This window comes from Xiphophorus hellerii, chromosome 8 (genome assembly GCF_003331165.1).
Source record: "Xiphophorus hellerii strain 12219 chromosome 8, Xiphophorus_hellerii-4.1, whole genome shotgun sequence".
Lineage (NCBI taxonomy): Eukaryota > Metazoa > Chordata > Actinopteri > Cyprinodontiformes > Poeciliidae > Xiphophorus > Xiphophorus hellerii.
In genome coordinates this window covers 16,044,315-16,059,557 of record NC_045679.1, presented here as the reverse complement: position 1 = coordinate 16,059,557, position 15,243 = coordinate 16,044,315, and positions in this window count along the sequence as shown.

Here is a 15,243-nt window from a genome sequence, read left to right as displayed (position 1 = left end):
AGATTTGATAGGCATTTCAATATCATACTGACTCTCTCCCAAACATATTCTAGGAAAAGCTATATCATGGCACCTATGTTTTGTGCATGAAATTAGATTAAATTAGGATTTCTTTTTAGTTTATTTTTTGCTCCAGTAATTATCCCAATATTCAGCCATCTTCTATTTCTAGGGTTCATTGAGCTACTTCAATCTTAGGACTGCCATTGCAGCGTTAGTTGAGTATGATTTTTATATGATTGTGTCAAACTGTCCTTTGCAGTAAATATGTAAAAGATATGCATTCTATGCATACTATACCAGCCTTTCACCAGAACCCCACAATATAACTTTTGAACTAGCCCTTTAAAAACTTTTAAATAGTACATTTTATTAAATAAATGATGGGTTTAGACTTATCACATTTTGAAACACCAGATTCGTTTCTGAATGATGGTTTGTGTGACAACAAAATGCCGCTCTTAATAATAAATATCTGAGTCAGGATGATAAGATGGTCCTCATGTTGAGATGTAATGATGCACACAATGAAGCTGTCACTGTACGAAGAAGGCATAAACTTGATACGCAACATTTTGCATCGGTGAGGAGTTTAAAGATCAAATCAGAAAAAGCAAAAAGATCTAAGAAAATATTTGAAAGTATCCTTCTACAATAATAATTTTTTTCAGGACGGAAAAGAACAAGACTTTCACTAGAAAACAGGAAAGCTAAATGGATTAAAACAAATGGGATCATTTTGGGTTTAAATTTTCTTAGGAGTATGCAAGGAAACTGCTGTCTTTGTAATGCTAATTGTGCTAAACACCTTGATTCCTGACATAAGAAGCAAAACATTAATTCCATCATTTTCATTGACAGCGACTGCTCACTTGCAAATGCAGCATGAAGTCAGTTTTGCCCATAAAGAAAAGAATAGTAGCCCCTAAAGATGCTAGCTTTGGAAAATCCAGGAATCGCAAACTGACTCAATGATTTTAATTGCAGACTCCATAATAACACCTACAAAGAAAATTTAAATATTGCGCATCTTAAAGAAATACAACTCTTCGTAACCATTGCATTCATATTGCAAAGGGATGACTGGAAACGCTATAAAAATACCACTTTAATTGGAGTACCCTAACTAATTTATGAAGAATAAAAAAACGTTTTTAGAATCCCATTTGGATTCAAATTAAATTTTATGAGGATAAATCCTATCGAATTTAAAAAATAACCTTAATATTATAAGTTCTTCTTCAAAGGCAGTTCAGTTCCTTAGAGCTTTCCATTAAAAATTTGCTTTGACTTCAGGACATAATACTGTTGAAATATTTTAAATCAAATGCCAGTAGCTGCACATGCATTTAGATTAGCATTTATTTTCTTTTTTGTATGTGATGGCCAACAACAACATAGTGTGGATAACATTAAGATTTCTGATTCTCTGACTGGACATTGTGTGTTTATACAAACCCATGTTGTACCAGGTAATTGTGTTTTCCGAAATATTTCACATCCAACATCACGAAATTCCCTTCAGACAGTTAAAGATGAAAAATAGAAGTTGAACCTGAACTTGATATGGAGCAAAAATCTGTTTCATATTTGTGATGAGTAAGTTCGAGGGTTTTTTTTGTTTGTTTGTTTTTTTAACATTTGGGGGAAGGGTAAATCTCAAGTGCTTGTAGTTAATAGCATTTTTTGTCAATAGTATTTATTTTTGTAACTCTGCAAATCTGCCTTCTTTGCCAGGTTTAAAGATGGTTGGCCCAGTTTATTTTTTTATAGTCCACTTTTTATGATTGTACAGGATTTTCTAATCATACTTATATAGAACATAGGACATTACTATACAGCTGTCAAGAAGTACCCAAGACTGAACAAATGAGGACATACCTAACTTTGTAAATAAGCATGTAAATAGCAAAATACCTGCATTAAATGTAAAACTTTAAAGCATTTTGGAGGAGTTTTTTTTTTTTTTACTCTATTGCTTTCTGTAGTTGTTTTATTGAAAGGGGAAACCTATTGAGTGATACACAGCATTTTATTGAAGAATTAAGAAATTGTTTACTTGTTTTATACTACAAATTAAATATTTCCAACAAATTTGGAAAATAAGCTAGATATGTTTAGCCTGTTGAATATGTAATATGTAAATTTGAGGTCAGCAGCTATACACAGGCATTAAGTCACCTGGCATATTTTATACTGAGTTTTTGTTTGGGGATGTCCATTGAGTTATTTTCCAGAATCTATCTTTATATTACTGTAAGGAAATGTGGTTATGGTGGTCCCATAAACGATAAGAACAAGAGGTAACAGAGAATTATTCTGATTTGATCAGCTGTGATAGTAGCTCTTATAAATCAATTGCCGCAAAATTAATCAGAACAACAGGTGAGAGTCAATGGGGAAAAAAAGAGTTAAAAAAATAAAATAAACTAGCCATATGTGCCCAAAATGTAACTTTTTGGCTTATATTCAAAATGCTGTGTGAACACCACGCTCCTGCCCAAACACATACCCCCAACTATGAAAACATGGTGCTGGCTGTTTGGGGATGCTTGCCTTCAGTATTGACAGGAAAGCTGGTTAGAGTTGATGGAAGGATAAATAGAGCTAAATGGAGGGCAATCATGTAAGATGACCTTTTAGGGCCTAACAAAAGAGCTGCAACTGAATATTTAATGTGTGACAAGCATGCACGTACTTTAAGAATTGTAAGTATGCATGGAAACCAGACAGTATCTGTCATGATGCAAGGGTCACTGGAGTCAAACAGTGTCTCCAGCTCACAACACTTAACCAGCTCAAATGCTGCAGAAATCTATCCTCAGCACCAGCTGATCATTAAAATTCTCAAACCTCTTGTGATGTCATTGTCCCAAACAAAGCAAAATGAACTCTTTTTTTCCTCCCTTAACATGCTTTTCAAAAAAACATTTTTATTTTGCCAGATTCTGTAGAGGAAATCCATTCTTCATAATCTTACTGTGTGAAACTTGTTAATGGAAAAAACAAATACATCATGATATAGTCTATTTATATGGAGGACCAAAACTCCATATAAATTGGTCCTCCATATATTTAAACATCACACTGGAATAGTACAGACATGTTAAGAATACAGAAGGCTTTAGACATGAAGAATTGAACAAAAGGTCACACATGAAGTTAAAATGTTTACATGAACCTTGAAAATAGCTCAATTTTGTGCCATCCCTCCATGTTATCCTCCCCATTCCTTTGTTTTTGCACTTCTATTTCTCTGTCTCTGCCTCTTCATCTCTGATCCTCCCTGTGATCCTGCCCCCAATCCCTCCGTGCGCCCCTCCGCTCTCTCCACCGCCCCATGGCCAAACACGATGACCCAGACTCCCTGCCTGCTTTGATGTGAGTGATGTGACCCCTGCTCTGCAGATGCCCCCACACCGCCAGCCTTATCCTCTCTTTGAGAGCCAGTACAGCCCACAGAGAGGACCAGTCATTAACCCTGTATAACCATCCACTGCTTAAACACATGATGCATCGCAACCCGCCCCCTTAAGTTCCCCTAAGATTCACCCAAACATGCATGTGTGGGCGAGAACCGATGATGCAACAGGCTCTTTAAACATTTTAAGAACGGGTCAGCCTTTCAAAGGGAGGAGCTGGAACCTTTGGCCACTGCTTCAGTTATCATGGTCAGCGGTGGACCGTCTGCTGATATGTCAGAAAGAAAATAAATGAAAGCTTAATGACCAAAAAAGCCTGGATAATGAATGAAACATTCCATTTATTTGGATTATGAGTGTATATATTTTGCCATTCCAGAACTGATAGAACATTAAAAAATAAAATCATGTCTTTTATCCACAAATGCAGAAATAAACCAGTGTTTGCAAAGAAATCAGTGTTTAACTCATATCTGGTGACTCAACCTTTTTTTTTTTTTTTACTTTCATTGAAAGCAAATTGAAAACAAGCCATCTCAGAGTAATGATGAGTCATGGCCTCAGCCAACCTTAAAGCTTAAACCTAAACAAATCACAGTCTGGCTGCCCCATATGACAAAGGAGAAAAGAGCAAGAACAAGAGCATTCCTCTGGGTAGAAAAACGAGGGAGGACGGTATCTTTATTAAGATGTACTGAAACACAGATCACCACAGATGGATGAGCGCCTTGCACAAAGAGGGTTTTCAGAGAATCAAATCCATCTTGTGCAGAAGTCGCAAACATCTGCTTGAAAAGTCAAACTTTTGCATCTTTTGTCTTTCATTAGTGACCTGAACCCCCTTTTTGAAACTCCTTGAACAGCCTGCTAAGATATTATGTCTAAAAAAATCAGTATATGCTACAAAAAAGATATGAGAATGTGGGCTTCTATCAGCAGTTCATCTGGGAAATCGACTTAAGACGCCAAATGCTAATATTGTTTTAGCCGGAAGACTAAAATAAAGCATAACACACTTTTACCGGCACATTCCCAGGGGTGATGTTTATACCTGGCCTGAGGCTTCTTGCGCTTGTGCTGGTCAGTATGGAGCTAGCAGAGTCTTTCATCAGATAACACATTTTCTGGTTCATGTAAAGATGTCCACCATATCAACAAAGACATGAGTCACAGTGATGTGAAATATGTATCCGCGCACGGCAGCCGCTTTCACCTCTAGCCATGACAACAACAAAAAGAGAAGGAAAAAAAAAAGGCTGACATGGGAGAGCAGACCATTCAGTCTTTCAGCACCATTTCTGGCCAGAATCCTGAGGGAAGAGTGGGAGGAGAACGGGAGGCCACTGAGCGTCCTCCGGGGGAGGCAGACAGGGATGGGGCAGTGATGAAAGGGTGAGAACCGGCATGTCTCAAAGAGCGGAGCAGAACCCAGTGAGCTGTATTCATGTTAACGTATGAAGTAAAAATGCTCTCTGTGCAGTATTGGACACCAGGAACGAACCACCAGGGTGTACTGCAAAAGTATTTCTGAGTTGGCTGAGATCTTTTGTAATAATTTAAAAAACATAACACTCCCATGTGCCTAATTTAACCGTAGCTTAACTTCCGTCTGCAGTCTCTGGGAAGTAATGGTATGAAAACAAGACAAAACTTTATATTGTGTAATTTGTTAAATTACAAAATAATGAACAAAAATGTGACGAGTAAAATATGCAGCAATCACTAAACTACATGTGATGACAGATTTGTGTGGTTAACAACCAATGTTTTATGAATTTAGAGAACTGCCTCCAAGATGTAGTTTTTTCTTAATGCTGTGGGCAAAGCACTTAAAGTACGAGCTTCCCTGCAAAGAAAGCTTAATAAAAAAGATCGCGCGGACTAATAGAATATACTATTCCTTATACAAGTTTTCTCAAGCTACATAGTTTTGTTAAATGAAAGCTGTCCAGTGGCTGTATAAGTCTGACTCAAAGTCTATAAATTTTGTTTTTATGTTGTGTCTATTGTTTGTAATCTTTCCTGTTTGAGTCCAACTTATAAGATAATGCGAGAGAATCATCCATATGTGTGAAGCCTCAGTATTTACGTAAATAATTGCTGTGTCTAAAAAGTATCATCCAACAGTTCTTTTCCAAATGTCCTGTACCTCTTTCCATTTTGCCTAAATAACCCAGTCATTTTGCTCTAATCATATTTTGTTCTCCAGAAGATTTTTAGCATTTTCCTATTGGCTAGTGCACATTTCAGTCGAGCTGGGTGAGGTCAATTCTGGAGCAAACATTTCTTTCTTCTTCGCTATTTCTCTGTCCTCGGAAAAAAAAACCCATTTCCGTTCAAGCAGTTTCCATATTATACATAAACAACTATGAATGTTTGTTTTCTTCCTCAAATACACCTCGTATAGTTTTCACAGCAGTGCAAATATCATTATCGAGTTTTTCTTCAAACATCCCACAATTTCCTCCTAAGAAAAATAGATGAGTCATTTGGTGATATTACACAAAGAACTACATAGAATTTTGTACTAAAAGTTGACATAAACAGTAACTTCTGAGCTTCATTTTGGCAATAAAATACCATTATTTTTAAACTTCACCTTATAAAAGTGTTGGGAAGATGTTTATAGCTATGGCTATGTTTTTAACAATGTGCCATTCGTGGATGAAAATTAAAAATCGAAAGTAAACTGACTCTATAGCTTAGACCATAGCATGAGAAAGAGAAGGCACGAATCCTAATGAACCACAAAGTTACAGAACATGTAGATAAATAGTTGTGTTTAGAAACCCAACATGAATCTGTACCAGATTATGTTACTGTAAGTTGTGGGGATTTTTTTGTGACATGTAAATTTATGACTTCCAGCGATTTTTATCCCAAAGGCCAGGACACTTGAGAGAAATACTTATCCAAAGCAATCATTCCTCTTGGTTTATTGAAAACACAGTTTCGCAAAGATACAATGACATCTTGGTTGAAGTTCTTTAATCACAACCCACACTAATCAGAATTTAACTTTAGCAATGTATTCACATCTGTGTCAAAGGATTCAATGTCATCTAAAAGTACAATGGTTTCAGCTTGAGTTCTGCACGAAAGCTAACCAAGACTAGGGGGAATTACAGTATTTCCACTATAAAGCAGTCCAATAGAGTTTACATGATGTGGCTAATAATGAAAACTTTTCAACCCTGCCATTGGGACACAAGGCAGAGTACATCATGGTCTGCCTTAGTATGACAGCTAGGTCTCTGAAAAATGACCTCCAGTTATCTCATCAGTGGACCTGATAAGACACCAGTCTCTTTTTTTTTGTTCTTGCTCCTGTCTGTGGGAATTTCAGGTACAGTCTGCAGGAAGGCAGGAAGAAAAGTCTTATTAAAGTTCCTGCATGTGGAACAAATTTAGACAATCCCATTCTTCAAAATCTTGGTCATAACCTTCGAGCATTTGCATCAGCTTTGCCATGACAAGAATTTCAACTTCTCTGTCATGACTATAAATTATAATTCTCTTACCACTGCTAACCAGCTTATCAGCTCCCAGTTCTTTTCTCATCTTTTCTGACTAAAAGTAGAGTACTACTGTGCTTTGCAAAGGTATTCTTGACCTTTACATTTTTTATGTTATAACAATAACTTCAGTGCTGGGATTTTATGCAGACAAGCACAAAGTAGGAGATAATAAAGATGATCAATCTTTATTACCTGATATTAGGACATGGAAAAACCACAAGCATACCAAAGCTTGACTAACAGGAGGTCCATTGCAACTCTGCAGAAATACACTGCTCAGATGCAAAAATCTATTGACAGGATGACCATTAGCCGTACGCTTCACAAATACAGGCATTAAGAAAAAAAAAGGGAGAATGCCATTGTTGAGAAGGCCACACAAAACCCAGTTTCCAACTCAACAGTAAATGTGTGAAGTGGTCAGATGAGACAAAAAATAAAGTTGAAATTTTTTAAATTGAGTGCAAAACATAATTTAAAGGCAGCAAACTAATGCTACAGACCTAAATTCAATTGAGAATTTATTCTAGCCATGAGCTAGTTTGCAAATAAAAATGGACAAAAATGTCAGTCTCTAAATGTGCAAAGCTGATAGACATAAGGACAAATTTTAGCTTTTCTTGCAGTTCCGGTTCTACATGGTAGGTATTCACGTATTGACTGAGGGAACCTGAATACTAACGGATCCCAAACATTAAAATTATAATTTGCATCATTTTTCTTCCATCTTTCATTGATGAAATATTTTGTGTTGCACCGTCATATAAAATCCAAATTGAAAACACTGAAGCTTGTGGTTGTAATATGACAAAATGTGATTGAGTTCAAACAATAAGAATACATTTTGCGAGGCATTGTAGCAGTACTGAAGTTTATTAATGGAGGTTTGGTCAACTTTGAAGTTACCTAAGTAAAAATGTTCCAGAGAAAAGTGAGGACAAACTTATTGGACCAAAGGAAGAGTTTATTTCAAACATGTCCGGGGAGAATCATAGAAGATGCTATAATTTAAATGTCAATACAGGTTGTCTATTATAGCCTTCTAGATTGCATCTATACATTGTCATTTCAACACATGCCTCTAACTTTTGGCACACACTTTCCATAAAGATGTCCTTCAGCCGACTATCTTTAGTCATGTTTTTGATTATTTCAGAAAATGGTTTTGGCATAGAAGTGTGCTCCTAGTCCAACCTAAGGCCACAAGATCTAATGTCTAATCTACGCCATCTTTAAGCATAGTTTAGAAGAGAATGTCACAGACTAAATCTAAGGAAGACTTATGCAAAAAACTTAAGTTACTGGAAGGCCTTGTCGAAACAAAAATGTCTGATCACTGATCACACGTAATCTATTAACAGCTGGAAACAAATAATACGATCATATTAAAATGTCGACTGAGCATCACTGCGACCAGCGTGCAGGATACCCTGGTAGATAAACCTTACTGTACACTACATATGAGCAGTGGGAAGCCTGTGACTTTTGCTGCTCTTCTACAGTATAGGAATACTCAGCAGGGAGCTCTGTAACTGCTGGGAGATCAATAACCGAGTCCATCGGATAACTGAACCTCGGGGTAGTGAGGGAACAGCTCCTCCTGGCCCCTCTCTGCCTTCAGAGACAGTGTGCCATCACAGCAGGTCAATATGTCTAGAAGCAGCAGTATGGGGCCATCACATTTTGGGACAGCAAGCTGACTTGTCATGCGTGTAACGGCCTCAAAGAAAAAAAAAACAAGGCAATTGCCTTAATTACATGCAAGCATGTTCTCAAAGGTCTTAGGTTGCAATAGTTTATGCTTTGAATTTCCTAAGCATATTTTTTACCCATTTTAGCATTACTGAAAGAAGAAAACTGTGATACGTCACCTTGTATATAGACTATAGTGCGACAGAAAAGGTTATGACCACTTATTGGATTGCTACAATTTGTCTTCGAAACACAAACAAGAGCCAACGTCAGTGAAAAATACCAGAAACAACTGCCTTTCTATTAACACCAACCATAAATCAATAAAGGCTATTCTCCGAAGGCTCTCTCTGCTGCTTGTGGCAAGGTATCGATCTCCCTAAATGCAGGTGTCTGCATGTTGTTTTTGGAAAAACACTGGCCTTTCTGTGAGCCGGTATACTCCCGCCTCCCCCTCCTTCAACTTTTACTCCATTGGTTTCTATGTCCAGGCACTGTGGTGAAGCAGCCAGCGTAGCACCTCCACAGAGGCCAACGTGTGACTTGATGCCATCAATAAAACCATCGTCTGAGATGGACCTCCGTCGCGTCCCGCACAGTTAGTACTGGCCCTGTGCGATGAATCACCTTGATCGAGGCATGCCCTCGAGGAGGAAAAACACTCAATATCTCACCAGTTGATTTTTTTTGGATCCATACTGGTTTATATTTGTGGGTTGTTTTTTTTTCAGCTTTTTACTTCACATCTTCAGGGTTCTGGGTTTGTCAGTTGAAAGCCCAATGAATGAAGGACATGAAAAAAGTTAAATGGATTAAAAACTTTAGATATTCAATGCAATACCAGGAGGAACGTAAACAAGAGAGTATTTGCTATTTGTTTACAGTTTGGCACGGGTCAGTGAAAGTTACATAGTAGTCACAGAGCTAAAGTGTTGAAAATGTAGGGGAAATTGTGAGAAACATCTTGAGTTCATTTCATTCTCACTGTTCTTGGCCTCATGAACATTGTGCAACAAAAGTACAACAGCAAGTGTCGGGAGCCGGCATGTTCAGTCATTTCATTTTGTGCCCACCCCACTAAAGTGTCACAGCAAAACCTCGAGTCCCCACATAAATATTCTTCTTCTAATGTTTTATGACAGACCGACTGTAAGTTGCATCTATGCCACCTAAAAAAAGCACTATACTATTTCTAACAGATTTATCCATCCACCCATGTTCTTCAAAAATGACATCTCTTATTTTCATTACATTGACTTAGAGAAGGTTTTTCATAGTTAATACTTAAAAGTATTGTCAGAAATCTGAAGGAGTTGTTACATTTGCAAAAAAAATAAAATAATTTTGTTCTGGGGCATTGGGTGATTCAGTTGTTTGGCACCTGAGGCTGTGGTCCACTATGTAGTTGTCCTGGGTTCGATTCCCAGTCTCTGGCAATTTGCTGTATATCTTCGCCTTCTTTCTCATCCCTATTTCCTGTCTTTATATTATTTTATAGGCCACTAAAGCCAAAAGAACCTTTTTGTTCCACGTTTGTACAAATTGTGAATAAATACCTTAAAACGAGCAAACATATACAATAAAAATATTATTTTTGAAAAATGAGAGGAGCAGAACATGGAAGGCTACTTAGCACAGAGAACAGTAAGAAAAAAAAGTCCTGAGAAACCAGAATAGAGGTGTATTGCTGTACTTGAGTTCAGGATATTTTGGTACGCATTTAATGCTCTATTTTGTGTTTAATATTAAATCTTGAAGATGCCGAGTAAGCCCCAGTGATAAGTCAAATAAAGATGAAATTTTAAAAATTCTGTCCATAAATGAACAGAATCAGTTTCCAGCTGGATTGAATAGAAACGGACTTGATTGTGAAATAATTCTGGAGTATGTGAACTTAAACTGTCCCTTTGTATTTAAATGCAAATTGAATGATGTTGATAAAACGGCACAAACTTATTGAAGACAACAAGATGCCAAGTCTTACCTGTAAGTATTATATTGGATTATAATACTAATCCAATCAGAGCTGGTTGATTTAGCTACAATCCCAACACTCATGTAACAAAATACTGGTTGAGCATGCCCTTAACAATTTACCAAATATTCTAATAATTGTTTAACAATTTCTTATGGGCCACTAACAACAGAAAAACACCGATAGACTTAAACATTACACTTAGCCCAACTTCTTCTGTGTGTGAGGCATGTGAACACAATGGCATGGTTAGCTACCTGGACCTCCTTTGACTCGGCCCTCTGGAAAGCAGCTTCACATCTGATTGCCCGCAGCTCAGCCCAGTCCAAGGTTTTTCTCAGTGTAAAACCTTTGGTTCTTCTTCTTCTTCTTCTTCTTCTTTTTTGTTTTATGGCGGTTGGCAAACAACTGTCAGGTGCATTACCGCCACCTTCTGGACTGGAGTATGAACCAGATGCCTAAACCCTATAATCTCCCTATTAGACCTGTTTTTCTAAGAAACCTAAATACGGAATTAAAAACCACATCTCCAGAAGATTTTTGTAGCAGATCTCTAATATTTAATTTAACTTTATTCCTATTTAACTCTTCTACTAATTCCTCTCTTTCTAGATTATATTTATTACATTCCATAAAAATATGTACAACTGTTTCCAACTTTCCACAAAAATTACATAACCCCGTACTATGTTTATTTATTATTTTCAAAGTACTATTTAGCCCTACATGTCCAAATCTTAACCTAGATATAATATCTTCCTCTTGTTTATTCCTATTTTCCTTTCTACACTCCCCCACTTTTTTTTGAATACTATAATAAAACCTTGCCTTCTTTTCACCCTCCCATTGTTCCTGCCACTTCTTCTTGTAATATATTTTACTTATACTCTTTATCTCACTTTTACTATACTTAACTTTCAATTCAATTTCACTTCTCTTACTCGCACTCTTTGCAAATGTATCTGCTAATTCGTTTCCAATTATTCCAATATGCGCCGGAATCCAAATAAATTTGACAGTAGATCTATGTATCCCCATTTTATGTATTGATTTATTTATATCTATCAATATGTCTTGTCTTGCTTTCGACTCTTGTTCCATAATACTTATTAATGCACTACTTGAATCAGAACAAATTAACACTTTCTTGTCATTTAATTCTTCACTCCATTTTAACGCCATTGAAATAGCCAGTAACTCTCCTGTGTATACATTCAAACTATCCGTTAATCTTTTATTTTCCATGATGTTTAAATCTGGAATTATAAATGCTATCCCTACTCTATCATTTACCATTTTTGATGCATCTGTATATATTTGTAAGTATTCTCCATATTCCCTTCTTATGTATCTTTCCACCTCTCCTTCTACTGTCTGTCTTCCTTCTTCCAACAATGTTAAATCAACTTTCATCTCTTTTTGTATCCATGGTGGATTACATGAAAAATCCACCACCGGGCTAATTAAACATTGATCTAATCCTATTTCCTTTATTTCTTTAGTTATTATCCATCCAAAACTATTTACATTTACATTCTTAACATTTTCTTGACATGGTTGTAATATATTATTTATAGGATAACTTTTTTTATGCCCTTTTACGTTTGCCCAGAACCCTACTCCTAATTGTTTCCTTCTTAACTCCAATGGCATTTCCCCCATTTCTACCTGTAGTGCTGACACTGGTGTTGTCTTCATTGCCCCACAGCAAATTCTTAACGCTTGATACTGTATTTTATCTATTTCTTTTAATAAGGTACTGGAGGCAGAATTATATACCACACATCCATAATCTATTACCGATCTAATAAGTCCAATATATAATATCTTCAAAGTTTTCCTACCTGCTCCCCATTCTTTACCTCTTAAACATCTCATGATATTTAATATTTTTTTACTTCTCTCTATTATTTTACTAATATGTATTTTCCATGTAAGCTTTTTATCAAACCATAAACCTAAATATTTGAATTTATCTACCCTTTCTACTTCTTTACCATACATTTTTAATTTTATCTTGGTTCCTACCTTCCTATTAGTAAAGTTAACAAATTTAGATTTTGAACTTGAAATTCGAAATCCCCATTCTAGCGCCCAATCTTCTACCTTACCTAACGCTTCTTGCATTTTATCATTTATAAATTTTATATTTCTTCCCCGTTTCCAAATAAGACCATCATCCGCAAATAAAGTCATTCCAAAATTACCTTCGATTTTACTAAAAATATCATTAATCATTATTATAAATAACATTGGACTTATAATACTACCTTGAGGAGTGCCATTTTCAGTTAAACATTTTGAACTTATTTCATTTCCTATTTTCACTCTTATATTTCTATCAGTTAAAAAGTCTTTGATCCAATTATAAATTTTTCCGCTTAGCCCTATTTGTCTAATTTTAATCAGTAAACCTTCCTTCCATAACATGTCATATGCCTTCTCAATATCCAAGAACACTGCCATTAAAACCTCTTTATTCACCTGTGCTTTTCTGATTTCATGTTCAAGCTGTATCATAGGATCTATCGTACTTCTTCCTTTCCTGAAGCCATATTGATATTTTATTTTTTCTCTCGATTCTAAGAAGTAAATTAATCTATTATTCACCATTTTCTCCATTACTTTGCCGACACAAGATGTTAACGCTATTGGCCTGTAACTTTCAGCTAACTGAGGATCCTTACCTGGTTTACATATAGGAATAATAATTGATTCTTTCCACTTATCTGGCAAAGTTCCTTCTTCCCATATTTTATTATATAGTTTTAGTAAAACTAATTTACTCCTTTCATTTAAGTTTTTAAGCATAACATAATTTATTTGGTCCTCCCCTGGTGTTGAATTTTTTGTATTCTTTAATGCTTTTTTTAACTCTGTCATTGAAAACTTCATATTTATAGTATCATTATCAACCATTTCCTCATTTATTCTTTCATTATATTTTCTCATCGTTAATTCTCTTCCTTCTTTCTCTTCTTTACTAAGATTTTCATTACTATGCACTTTAGCTAGAACTTTAACTAATAATTCTACCTTATCTTTATCTTCTATAATCATATTTCCATTATTTTTCAGTATTGAGAAATTATATTCCTTTGACTTTCCTGACATTTTCTTAATTGTATTCCATACTCTATCTAATGCTGTAGTTTTTCCTAATGATTCACAATACTTACTCCAATAAAACTTTTTCGCATTTCTAATCTTCCTCCTGACTTCTGCTTGTTTCCTCTTATAACTAATTAGGTTTTGGAAACTAACATCTTTTTTAAGTGTTTTAAAAGCCTTATTCCTTGCTTTAATTGCCATTGTACATTCTATATTCCACCAGGGGACTATTCTTTTCTTTTTAATCCCTTTACCTTTTGGGATTGCTTCTTTTGCTACTTCAATAATACTCTTACTAACTTCTAAATTTAATTCGTTTATTGATTTATTTATATCTATATTTATCAATCTATTCTCACTCATATCTTCATATTTCCTCCAATCAGCGTCTTTAAACCTCCATCGTCCTTGAGTATTTACCTGTTCTTTTTCCATATCTAGCTCAACTTCAATAAATATTGGATAATGATCACTGCCTATTGTACTATTTTTATTTATTTTCCATTTACAACTATCTGCCATACCTTGTGATACTAGAGTGAGATCAATGGCAGATTCCTTACCACTAATCACATCCAACCGAGTTCCTTCCCCATTATTTAATACTACCAATTCTTTTTCCTCAATTATTCCTTCTAAAATACCCCCATTATAATCATCTTTCTCACCCCATAAAGTGCTGTGTGCATTAAAATCCCCACACCATATTAGCTTCCCTCCCCTGTGTTTAATTATACTTTCTAACTTTGCTTTATCTATTTTTTTACAAGGATTATAATAGTTTATAATCTCTATACTTCCATTTTTTGTCCACACTTTAACTCCATTAAGCTCTAATTCCGTGTCCAATTGTATCTTAATAAATTTTATCTTTTCTTTTATACATATAGCACATCCTCCTCCATTTCCCTTTCCTCTGTCTCTTCTTATAGTTGAATACCCACTAATACTAAACTGTAATGTTTGTTTTAACCAAGTTTCTTGAATGCAAATTACATCTGGTTTCTCCTTTAATCTATTAATAAAACCTTTAAACTCTTGACCATTAGCAATTAGACTTCTAGCGTTCCATTGTAATATTAAAATTATATGACTATTTGATTTGCTTCATTTTCACCTGATCCCTCTCCTTGTCTGAGTTCATCCTGAATTCTTTCCCATGATAAGTCTGTAACATTAAAGAATCTTACTGCTGCTTTCACTATGATTTTAATTTTTTCAGTTTTAGTCCTCGCTTGTTCTGAACAATTTATAATGTAAGCTAAGAACGGGATCAGTTTTTCTAGCGTGACAATATTTTGATCTTTACCTATCGTCTTCTTTTCTAATTTAGCTCTTTGACTTACCCCTGCACTTTTCACCTCCTTTACTGCTTCTGCATATGACATTCTCTTCTCTGTTTTTAGTTTTTGAATTTCTGCTGCTTCTTTTCTCACCATACACCCTGCATATGCTGCAGTATGATCTCCTCCACAGTTGCAACATCTTATCGGCTTCTCTCCACATTCCCCATAAGAATGTTCTC